Here is an 11584-nt window from a genome sequence, read left to right as displayed (position 1 = left end):
GGCCACAGCCAAAGAAGGCAGGTGGCTCTAGCAGTTGGAAAGGGCAAGGATATAGATTCTCCCATATAGCCTTTGGGAAGGAACACAGCTGTCTCGGTCCATTTCGTGCTGGTGTAACAGAATACCACAGATTGGCTAATTTATAAAGAAAAGAAATTTATTTCTCATAGTGGTAGAGGCTGGGAAGTCCCAGATGGCATTGGGGATTAAGTTTCTAACACATGCTTTTACGGGGACACACATTCAAACCATAGCAACAGCCCTGCCAACACCTTAATTTTAGCCCAGTGAGTTCCATTTTGGATTTCTGATCTCTAGAAATACAAGATAATAAATTTGTGTTATTTTAAGCCATTAAGTTAATTTTTTAATAGCAGCCATAAAAAAGTAGTACAAGATTTATATACAGATTTAGTTTATTCATTTAAACTGATATGTAGAATTCCATTGTATGTGTTCTTTGCCTATGACTTGTCATATATCTGGGAGATTCAATCACGTTGCTTCATGTACATGTAGTTTGTACAATTTCATTAGTTTTCTATTGAATGACTGTATCACATTTTATTTTTCTACACTGCTATTGATGGGCATTATATCGTTTCCGATTTTTTCAGTGTTACAGGCAACATTGCTATGAATATTTTTGAATTTGCTTCCTTATGTACATGTGCAAGAGTTCCTCATAGGGCGGTGGGTTGATAACCCACTGGGATAATGAATCTAATGTGCAGGCAGGTTCAATTTAAGGGGAGTGGAATTGCCGGATTGCAGGGTATATGCACCATTAACTTTATTGTATGTGCTAAATTGCTCTCCAACGTGGTTCTACCAATGTAAACTCCTCCAGCAGCATGTGAAAGTGTCCATTCTCCTACAAACTCAAATTTGACTTTAAAATTTTTTTAAATATGTTGAGTCTAAAATGGCATCTCCTTTTTATTTTAATTTGCATTTCTCTTATTACAAGAAAGGATGAACATGTTTGCATATGTTTATTGGCTATTTGCCTTTCCTCTTCTTTGAATCGTCTGGATAACGTGTAACAATGTAGGAGACAGGCCTGATTTGCACAGGACAATGTCACAGGTGAAAATGTAATTGGACACCATGGACTTTGATGGTTATTTAAGTAGGACTTATTAAATTTAAGTAACTTTAACTGAAATCTACATGTGGAACTAATGTATGTGTTACATTTAATAAAATATAAATAGTCATATTTGTTTTTTCACATCAAGAAGAATTAAAAACTACTGAAGTCCTGGCTGGGCGTGGTGGCTCATGCCTGTAATCCCAGCACTCTGGGAGGCCAAGGCAGGCAGATCGTTTCAGCTCAGGAGTTCGAGACCAGCCTGAGCAAGAGGGAGACCCCGTCTCTACTAAAAATAGAAAGAAATTAGCTGGACAACTAAAAATATATATAGAAAAAATTAGCTGGGTATGGTGTCACATCCCTGTAGTCCTAGCTACTCGGGAGGCTGAGGCAGGAGGATCCCTTGAGCCTAGGAGTTTGAGGTTGCTGTGAGCTAGGCTGACGCCACGGCACTCTAGCCCAGGCAACAGAGTGAGACTCTGTTTCAAAAAAAAAAAAAAAAAACTACTGAAGGTTTGAGAAACTTGAATATGGCTCCTTTGATAAACACTTCAACACTTCTTACTTTTTCTTTTTTTTTTAAGAGTTGAGGTCCTGCTATGTTGACCAGGCTGGAGTGCAGTGGCTGTTCACAAGCCCCATCATACAAATTACATACCTGAGATCCCTACCTCAGCCTCCCAAAGTGCTGGGACTACAGGCCAGCACCACCAAGCCTGGCTAATTTCTTAAAACTTTTGTAGAGATGGGGTCTTACTGTGTTGTCTAGGCTGGTCTTGGACTCCTAGCCTCAAGCTAGGAGTGGCATACTCCCTACCTTTTGTGATTCTGATTTTGCAATCAACCTTTGATAATATGAACCCATTTTTCATTAAACAAAGAGCACATTCTGAATTCTAGCCAGTTCATCTAAGAAGAATGAAAAGCTTCTAAAAATAAGGATATTGTCTTGATAGGGGTCAGATGTTTGAAAGTATTTAATTCTTAGGTTGTAAAGGAAAAGGACTTGCAGAAAATCACAGGTGAGCAGTGGCAGCTGGGTGTTCTGTTCTATGGTTCTAAAGCTGCAATGTGTGAGACTATTGCTTACTTCAAAGATCTATCCCTCAAAATACCCATACTCTCCTTTTCCCATCCCCTACTATTTTCTGATTCCTCAGTTGAGAAATATCAGAAACACAAAGTCAGGAAAACCATGATAGTATCTGTGGTTTCACTGCTCCCTGTTGTGGACAAAGCCTGAACTTGCACCGTGCAAGTCTTGCACTTCCCATTGCATGCTATAATAAACAGTTTGTGTCTGGTGCTTGCTTTGGCAGCACATATACTAAAATTGGAATGATACAGAGAAGATTAGCATGGCCCCTGCGCAAGGATGACGTGCAAATTTGTGAAGCGTTCCAAAAAAAAAAAAAAAAAAATTTGTTTCTGTATTTCTACTTTTATGTAATAAGACTATCAAATTTTATTTAATATGTAATATATTTTACATGTGTCTATCTATCTAGACATATCTACCTCTACCTGTCATAGGTGTATATAAATATAGCTAAAGGTAGATGATAGAGATATAGATAGATATGGTTGATAGGCTTGTTTTCCTTCTTTCTTTTCTTCTAAGTCTTTGTGACATGGAAATCCCCTCAATAAATTATTTAAAAAATTGTTATCAATTGACAATTTACTCTTGACTTCATGCCTTTTCCTCAAATTCTATTTTGTAGCTTTTAATCAGGGTATTTATCTAATTCTCCTACATGATTTTTTTCCTTGAAAGAGAAATTGGCTGAGCACAAATCACAAACTTTATTATACAAGCCTATATTTCCTTCCTTTTTTTTCTATTCTTCCCTCCCAGTTTTCCTAACTTCCCTCTTTTCTTTCCTCCTTTTTATGATCTTTTGTAACTGCTCAACTGAATTTTGCTACAGTGCAAGGAATGTTGGGGAATAAAATATATAGAGAAGATGATAGCCACACATCATAAAAGCCAGAAGCCTCCTCTATTACTTTTGTCAGTCATTAGGTTGAGCCAAGGTTGGCTTTACAATGAACTAGGATATACATGCATATAATGCAAAATTCCTGTAGTACCAAAATGTATACAGTGAAAAATCTCTTTCACTCAGCAGCTTCCCTCCTGAGAAGCAATCTCTATTACCTGTTCCTTAACATGTGTATTTCAAAAGCTAAATCCTCTGTACTTGGTTAACAAAACAGTGTGGAATTTCAGGGTGATAAGACATTATGTTTCTCATTTAATGGAGAGGAAAAAGCAAATGCCCTCAAATACCCTTCTGGTATTTTTTATTAATCCTTTCTGCACACTCTGAGTGGTTCTCTAAGAAGGTAGGTCTGCAGTATCAGCATCTCAGCATCACCTGGGAACCTGTTAGAATTGCAAATTCTTAGCCCTGCCCCAGACCTACTGAATCAGAAAACTTGGGGGTGGAGCCCAACCATTTGTGTTTTAATAAGCTCTTCAGATGATTCCGTTGGTTGCTAAAGTTTGAGAACCATGGCATTGGAATACCAATGCTTGAGCCCCACCCCAGACTAATGAACAGAACCTCATATGTGGTGGGCTCACTAACTAAAAGATTTCCTCAGGTAACCCTAATGGGCAGCTAGCATTAAGAATCGGGGCTAGCCTAACTGAAACGCATGCCCAATTTTGTTGCATTTCAAGCTTTTCTGATTCTCTGCCTTTTCATGCTGTTTCAGCTGCCTTGGGTGCCCATCATTCACTCCCATTTGACAGATAAGAAAACAGATTCAAAGAGATTAAGTTCCGGGAAAGGAAATGGCTGTTGGCAGAGCTAGGTCTCCAAACCAATGTGTTTGGAATCCTAGGTCAGCATACTTTCCGTGGCCCTTGCTGCCACCCCTGGTTTCTTATGTGCATGTCTTCTAAGAGGCACTAACCATCTTCAGTGATTTACCAATGCCAGTAGGTGAGGTCCAACTGTAGGGTGATTGAATGAGTTAATGGATATAGGCTCTTTGCTGCTTCGAATGAGTATTCAACCATTTATCACAGATGGGCAGAGCTGCATCAGCAATGTGCTGATCATACTGTAAGCCAGTCACTGAGCAACTAAACAAATGGAAAACCAAGGCTACAGGGTATCCAGAAATCATGGTATTCATGGTCTTAAAGGATAAATATAGCATCCAGCATTTAGCACTTTTATGAATGGACTGTAATCTCTAACACTATGGTGTTTCTAAGAGACCCTCATAATTAACTGTTAGTGTTGTCAATTTTAATTGCCTCTGCGCTGGGACTTGCTGCCAATTGCTTCTATTATCTATCTATAAAAGAAAACAATTGGTCTTGTTTCCAACCACCTCAAAGACACACATTTGGGATGAATGAAAACTCCTCTGAACATGAGTTCAGAGGCTTCTGCAGAAAGGGGCAATGCAGCTCTGAGGTGGTTGTATTTTTACTATAAATAAAGCAAGCATCTGTCTGTAAAATTACCCTCTTTTATTCCATAAAAGAAAACATTTGCTTCAGAATTTTCTTTTTAGTCCATTCCAAAATTTTTTGGAAATTTGCCTCACTTGTTTCATTTAAGTAAAAAATAATTGTATTTCAGGATTATTGATTTGTAGGATGAAGTAGTGTTTTGTGGTTGAGAACAAGCTCTGAAGCCTAACTTTCCAGGTTTGAATCCAGGCTCTTCTGGATAATAGTAGTGAACTCTTGGGCACAACATATAGATCTGCCAAGCATTGCAAGCCCTCCTGATTACTAATCAGATTTTCTTCTGGGATATTACTATTTATTTCTTTTGCTCATTTTTCTATTAGGTTGTTTTTTTCTTTTTGAATCACAGCTACTCATATTTTCTGAATTTCAATTCTTTGTTAGTTGTATTCACTACAGACATCTTCTACTTGTGGCTAATATTTTTTTATTTTTAATGAGACAGGGTTTCACTGTGTTGCCCAGGCTAAAGTGGGGTGGCACAATCATAGTTCACTGCAGCCTCAAACTCCTGGACTTAAGTGAGCCTCCTGCCTCAGCCTCCCTAGTAGCTAGGACTACAGGTACGTGATACTGCACCTGGCTGATTTTTAAATTTTTATACAGATGGTGTCTCTATATATTGCTCAGGCTGGTCTCAAACTTTTGGCCTCAAGTGATCCTCCTGCCTCAGCCTCCCAAAGAGCTGGGATTATAGGTGTGAGCCAGGGTGCCTGGCCTGTGGCTAATCTTTTCTTTCTCCTTATGGTGCCTTTTCATATTGTCAAATTTGTCAGCTTTTCTTTATAGCTTCTGCCCATTGTGTCTTTTAAAATAAAATTTATAGCTTATAATTTTGCTTTTCATAGTTTTATCATTAACCCACCTGGAATTTATTTCTGTGTATGCGATGAGGTGTGATTTAATTTCATTTTTTCCCAGTGTACATTTCAATGAGTGGTTGTCCTACAACCATTTACTGAAAGGTATTGTTTCCCAATGATCTGCAATGTCTGTGTCACGTGAGTTTCCATACCTTATACTTAACTCATTTGTGTCTCAGCTACTCTTGACCTGTTGATATTTTGAATAATGCCCCTCAACTTGGTGCTTTCTAGTGTTTTCTCAGGATTGGTTTCAGGGTATGTATTTTTTACATACCCAGGAATACCACAGAACTGATGTTGTATCTTTTTCAATGCATCCTATTAGGAGGTACACGATATTCATTTATCCCATTACTGATAATGTATTGATCACTTGGTTAAGTTGGTGTCTATCAAGGTTTCTCGATTGTAATTTTTTTCCCTTTGTAATTAGTAAGTGTGTTATTGTGAGGGGTACTTTGAAATTATGTAAATCTCCTGGTTTTTATTAGATTTTGACCACTAGTTTTAGAACTGCTGGTTAACCCATGAGGGAGGAGTGATTGTATTTTGTTTCCTAGAAATGCATGTGCCAGACAATTAGAAGGGAAATCATCCTTAAAGTCCAAAGGTACTAGCACTAGGTTATGCTGAGACAACAAACAACCCTCAAATTGCAGTGGCTTAACACAGCAGAAGTTTATTTATCTCATTCTCCATGTTCATCATGGGTTGTCGGGGCTTTCTGCTCACTCAGGGATGTAGGCTGACTGAGGTGCATCTTGACACAGGCTTCCCTAACTGGTGAGGCAGAAAAAGGGAATGAGGTGAACTGTGCGTTGGTGCTTAACGTTTCTGTGTAGAAGTGAAACGCATTGCCTACACCACACTCCGTTGGCCGAAGTAAACCACATACCTACGCTTAGCTTCAACAGAGCCCAGTGAGTGTAATCCTACCCCATGCTCAGGGGGTAGAACTGGAATGTTTGTGAGTAGCCCCCAGGACTCCAACACTGTGTCTCCCAGAGTTCAGGTTTCAGCCAGATAGTATGTGGTACCTCGACTAGTCCCAAGATTTTCTCTATTTCAGAAGACAGATTACACACCTTCGCCCCTTTGAGTTCAGGCTTGGCCCTGTGACTGCTCTGGTCATTGGAACCTGGGCAGAAGTGACAGGGTGGCAGTTCCAGGCAGCAGCTTTAAGATCAGGGCATGATTCATCATAGTCAGTAACTGTCCCCTCCTGGTCTGACCCTCCACGGGTGAGAATAGAATATCCCAGAGAAGGGCTACTCCTTCATCCTGGGTTTTAGAAAGACTAAAATGTGTGGAGCCAAGTTGAGTAGAGCCCAGCCAAGCCCAGTGGAATTGCAGCAAATATGTAACTTCAATGTAATGGGAACAAAAAATAAACATTGTTGTAAGCCACTGAGATATAGAAGTTGGTTATTATCAGGGTGAGGACAAGGGTGATGGAGTGAAGCACTGTCCTTGGGTGCAAACTTCAGGGGGTGCCAAACGACTAAGTAATCAAGGTGAGTGATAGTTTCATGCAATATTTTTTAGAACATCAAAAGTAATGCAAAAGAATCCATGATGAACAAAATATCAAAAGTTTGAATCAAGACAAAATGAGCAGTACAGCCCAGTAAAAGCTCACTAAAAAAAAAAGTTTTGGCCAGGTGCGGTGGCTCATGCCTACAATCTTCACACTTTGGGAGGCTGAGGTGGGAGGATTGCTTGAGGCCAGGAGTTCGAGACCAGCCTGGGCAACATGGCAAGACCTCGTCTCTACAAAAACAAACAAAAAAATTAGCTAGGTGTGGTGGTGTGCTTGTAGTCCTAGCTGCTCTGGAGGCTGAGTCAGGATGATTGCTTGAGCCCAGGAGTTTGAGGTTGCCCAGGAGCCCAGGAGTGAGCTCTGATGATGCCACTGCACTATAGTTCGGGCAACAGAGCAAGATTCTGTCAAAAAAAAAAAAGAAAAGAAAAAAAAGGAAAAGAGTTTTGATGCAACTAAAGGAAAGCTCAGCTGGAGTTTTAGCAAGAGAAAGTAAGGAACAGAAAAATGGTCGGATATAATAAACAAAATGTCAGCATCAGTTAGAAACCTGCTTCTGAATTAATGAACCATCATTATGTTTTCTGCTTTGCTTATAGTGAATTTTAAAAGCTTTAAATACATCAAGTGTCTCAAACAACAGATTGTAAAAGGAGAGCAAGTCAAAAAGAGAAAAAAATCAAATAAGAGTTATTTTAGACATCTAGGCCCCAACCGCATCTTCCTGGCAAAGGATTAATTTGACGGAGGAGGTTTAATGAGGCCCCTCCAGCCCGGCACGGAAATTCCTCTCCTGTTGTGTGGTTTCAAAACCAAGGCTTCACTGTACGTGTACCCAAGAAGTTAAGTTGCAACAATTGTGCTTTCCATTTTCATTTCAGAAAGGTAAATAAAATATTTAAAACAAATCTATTTCAAGCAAGGCAGACACGTAGTAGAAATCATGGTTGAATCGAAGATAAGTTTAAATACAGGTTGATTTAGTTTAGTCATCTGTATATTTTGATCAATCAACAAACTAAAGCTTGTTTGCTAACTTCTCTTAGTAAACAGTCTGAGAATGTGTCATTTGCTTTGTGATTGACAAAGCCTATAATTGCTGTTATCATAATGAAAGAGACAAAATGAGTACTCTAGAAAGCAAATAAAGGACAAAGACAGCCACCTGACAAGATTTTTCAAATGCTTAATGTGTGACTTTTTTTTTTTTTTTTTTTAACATTACAGGCTTTAAAATTTAAAGAGTAACAGAATAATTTCTAGAATCTGTGGTCTGTTGCCTAGAACTGTGCTTGTAACATAGTAGGTGTTCAACAGATATAAGGGCTGCCCAGAAAGTATCCAGCCAGGTAATATGAAAAATAGAGACACTTATTGAAGAAGATACAAGAAACATTGTGCATAGGACAATGATGCCTCAGTCTCCTTCAAAATAGGCACCTTAGAACCTCACACAGTTCTCCCAGCGTCTCTTAACCTAATCTGTACAAGTTCAGCAACCTCAGGTGTTCTGCTTGTTGCAGGCCTTCCAGAACGTGGATCACTTTCAACAGATTCTCGACCATCTTTGAAGTGTTTGTGCCGCACTTTTATTTGTGCTGCACTCATTGCATCGTCCCTAAAAGCCTTCTGAGTCATTGGAATAGTTTCCATGGAGAAATGTTAAAGCTTAATGCAAAATTTGATGTTGATTCCTTGCTCTACTCTCTCATTTTGACTGCGATGGCCACACATTACACATGCTCACTCAGTGGCTCCTGCACCCCACTGGCTAGTACAGTGATGGGCTCATTGTTCACACATGCGCATTCCAGTCCACTCGCCTTGGCTGCCAGGTTACATCCATGTCACAAACTGTTCTCCTTATACTAACAATGGCTGGATACTTTCCGGGCAGACCTCATATGTTAAATGAGTGTTTAAGTGAAATTTTAGTGGAAGTTTGCTACACACTAGACTGTAAAAAATGTATTATATTCATTTGCATAATTTGCCCCCTTTTGGAAAAATGTATTTTAACAGTAAATCAGGACACATATGAATCTTTGCAATAAAATTATTTGAACAAAAATGCATCTCAATAATTGAACAGCCTAGACCATACTTAATCCTGTCATGACTACTTTGGCAGTAGCTTCACTTTTAGCACAAATGTCGGATTCCTAGGGAGTAAGACTGTAAGGCAAAAAGAAAGAATGCAGTTTTCTTTCAACTTTTAAGAGTATCTGTATTCTACTATAGGAAATAACACATATGGAGTGTATAAAACTAGAAGATATATTTTTGTCTAATTAGCTCACCTAAATAAAAAACTATAGCCCTTAACATAGTATTTTAATTACTGTTTTCTTGGTAACAAATGTAATTAATGACTAAATATCAACAATTGGTGATGCTTATGAAAGCATTTTCATAGACATTTAAGCTATTGTTCCATATTTATGGAGGACTTACATTAGAAATTGTTGATACTGTAGTAAATTTTATATTTCAGAAGTTCTTTCCAGTTACGGCTTTCAATCTCAAATTATTTTATAGATCAAATAATATATCTCACAGGTGAGTTTCTTTGTACAATACTTCATAGTATCCTAAATTTGCAATTAATCTCAGTAACATCAAATTGTTTCTGCAGTAGAAATTTGCTACTTGAAAAAAGGTTATTTTATTATTTAAAAAATTTGCCTAAATAAAATTTGAAAAATAGTAAGATTCAGTAATATAAATGTGTAAGTATTAAACAAAAGCAAGGGCACTATTTAATTTCTCTAGCTTCATTATCACAAAGAATCAAAAGGGAGAGTTTGATTCATTCTTTCACTCCTACAAAACATAGACTCTATTGTAAAATAAGAATTCACTCACAGTGCAGACACACCTTCCTGGCACCATTTTGGTTTAAATCTTTTTTTTTAGATGTATTAGTTAGGATATAGATTTCATTGGTTTGTTAGAGACTCAAGATAACAGTGGTTTACACAAGATAGAAATGAAAAGAATTTTCTAAGCTTCTGTTCTGATAGAGTTTATATTATGGTAGAAGGAGGTAGACTAACAAAGAAATACTCTCAGTAATTGAATTCAATCAATATTATTTAGCTACTAAAATAATGGTATGAATAAGGGCCGGTGCTGTGGCTCATGCCTGTAATCCCAGCACTTTGGGAGGCCAAAGCAGGAGGATTGCTAGAGGCCAAGAGTTTGAGATCAGCCTAGGCAATATAGCGAGACCCTGTCTCTACAAAAAAAAAAAAAAAATTAGCTGAGCATGATGGCACTCACCTGTAGTCCTAGCTACCTGGGAGGCTGAGGCAGGAGGATCACTTGAGCCGAGGAATTCAAGGTTACACTGAGCTATGACACAACAGCACTCCAGCCTGGAAAACAGAGTGAGATCCTGTCTCAAAACAAAAACAAAAACAGAAACAAAAACAAAAAGGTACGGATGACACATTTTTATTGCTGCTTGGGAAGCTACAGTTTGGAAGTAGAGGAGCATTCCAGAAAGAAAAAAAAGCTCATATAAAAGTATGAGCTAGAAAGCATGTTTACTGAACAGATAGTGAAGGAAGGCTATTCATTTGTATGTGCAATTTTTTTTTTCCTTGAGACAGAGTCTCGTGCTGATGCCCAGGCTAGAGTGCTGTGGTATTAGCCTAGCTCACAGCAACCTCAAACTCCTGGGCTCAAGTGATCCACCTGCCTCAGCCTTCCAAGTAGCAGCCTCTGAGTAACTGGAACTACAGGTGTACTTCACCACGCCTGACTAATTTTTTCTGTTTTTAGTAGAGATGGGGTCTCGCTCTTGAACTCCTGACCTCAAGTGATCCTCCTGCTTTTGGCCTCCCAGAGTGCTAGGATTACAGGCATGAGCCACTATGCCCAGCCCAAAACTCAGTTTTGACTGTCTAATGATGCTTCTTACAGTGGGTTTATTTTGATTTTGATTATTTTTTTTAAATTAACAGAAAAATTGTATGTATTTACCATGTACAATATGATGTTTTGAAGTATTTATACATTGTGGATTGACTCTATTTAGCTAATTAATATATATTATTACCTCATGTAATTATTTTTGTGGTGAGAACACTTAACATTCACTCTCATAGCATTTTTCAAGAATACAAGGCCAGGTGCAGTGGCTCATGCCTGTAATCCTAGTACTCTGGGAGGTCAGTGTGGGAGGATCACTTAAGGTCAGAAGTTTGAGACCAGCCTTAGCAAGAGTGAGACCCATCTCTACTAAAAATAGAAAAAATTAGCTGGGTATGGTGGTACGTGCCTGTAGTCCCAGCCACTTGGGAGGCTGAGGCAGGAGCATCGCTTGAGTCCAGGAGATGGAGATTGCAGTGAGCTATGATGATGTCACTGCACTCTACCCAGGGTGACAGAGCAAGACTCTGTCTCAAAAAAACAAAAAAGCCCAATACATCATTATTAACTATGGTCATCCTATTGTACAATAGATTTCTTGAACTTATTCTTCCTAACTATAATTTTGTATCCTTTGACCAAACCCACCCAGCCCCTACACCCTAGCCCATAGCCCCTTGAAGCCACCATTTTATAGAGTGGGTTTGAAT

At 38.7% G+C, this 11584-nt stretch overlaps 1 non-coding gene across 1 annotated transcript; it reads left to right on the top strand.

The window, feature by feature from the left end:
• Positions 1-2399: 2399 nt before the first annotated feature.
• On the top strand, positions 2400-2506 carry LOC138397685 (U6 spliceosomal RNA). The gene has a single exon (XR_011235817.1). It is a non-coding gene; the product is annotated as a U6 spliceosomal RNA (small nuclear RNA).
• The last annotated feature ends 9078 nt before the right edge of the window (positions 2507-11584 follow it).

This window comes from Eulemur rufifrons, chromosome 16, assembly GCF_041146395.1.
Source record: "Eulemur rufifrons isolate Redbay chromosome 16, OSU_ERuf_1, whole genome shotgun sequence".
Taxonomy (NCBI): domain Eukaryota; kingdom Metazoa; phylum Chordata; class Mammalia; order Primates; family Lemuridae; genus Eulemur; species Eulemur rufifrons.
Note: the sequence above shows the minus strand (reverse complement) of the source record. Positions and strands in the feature narration are given on the sequence as shown.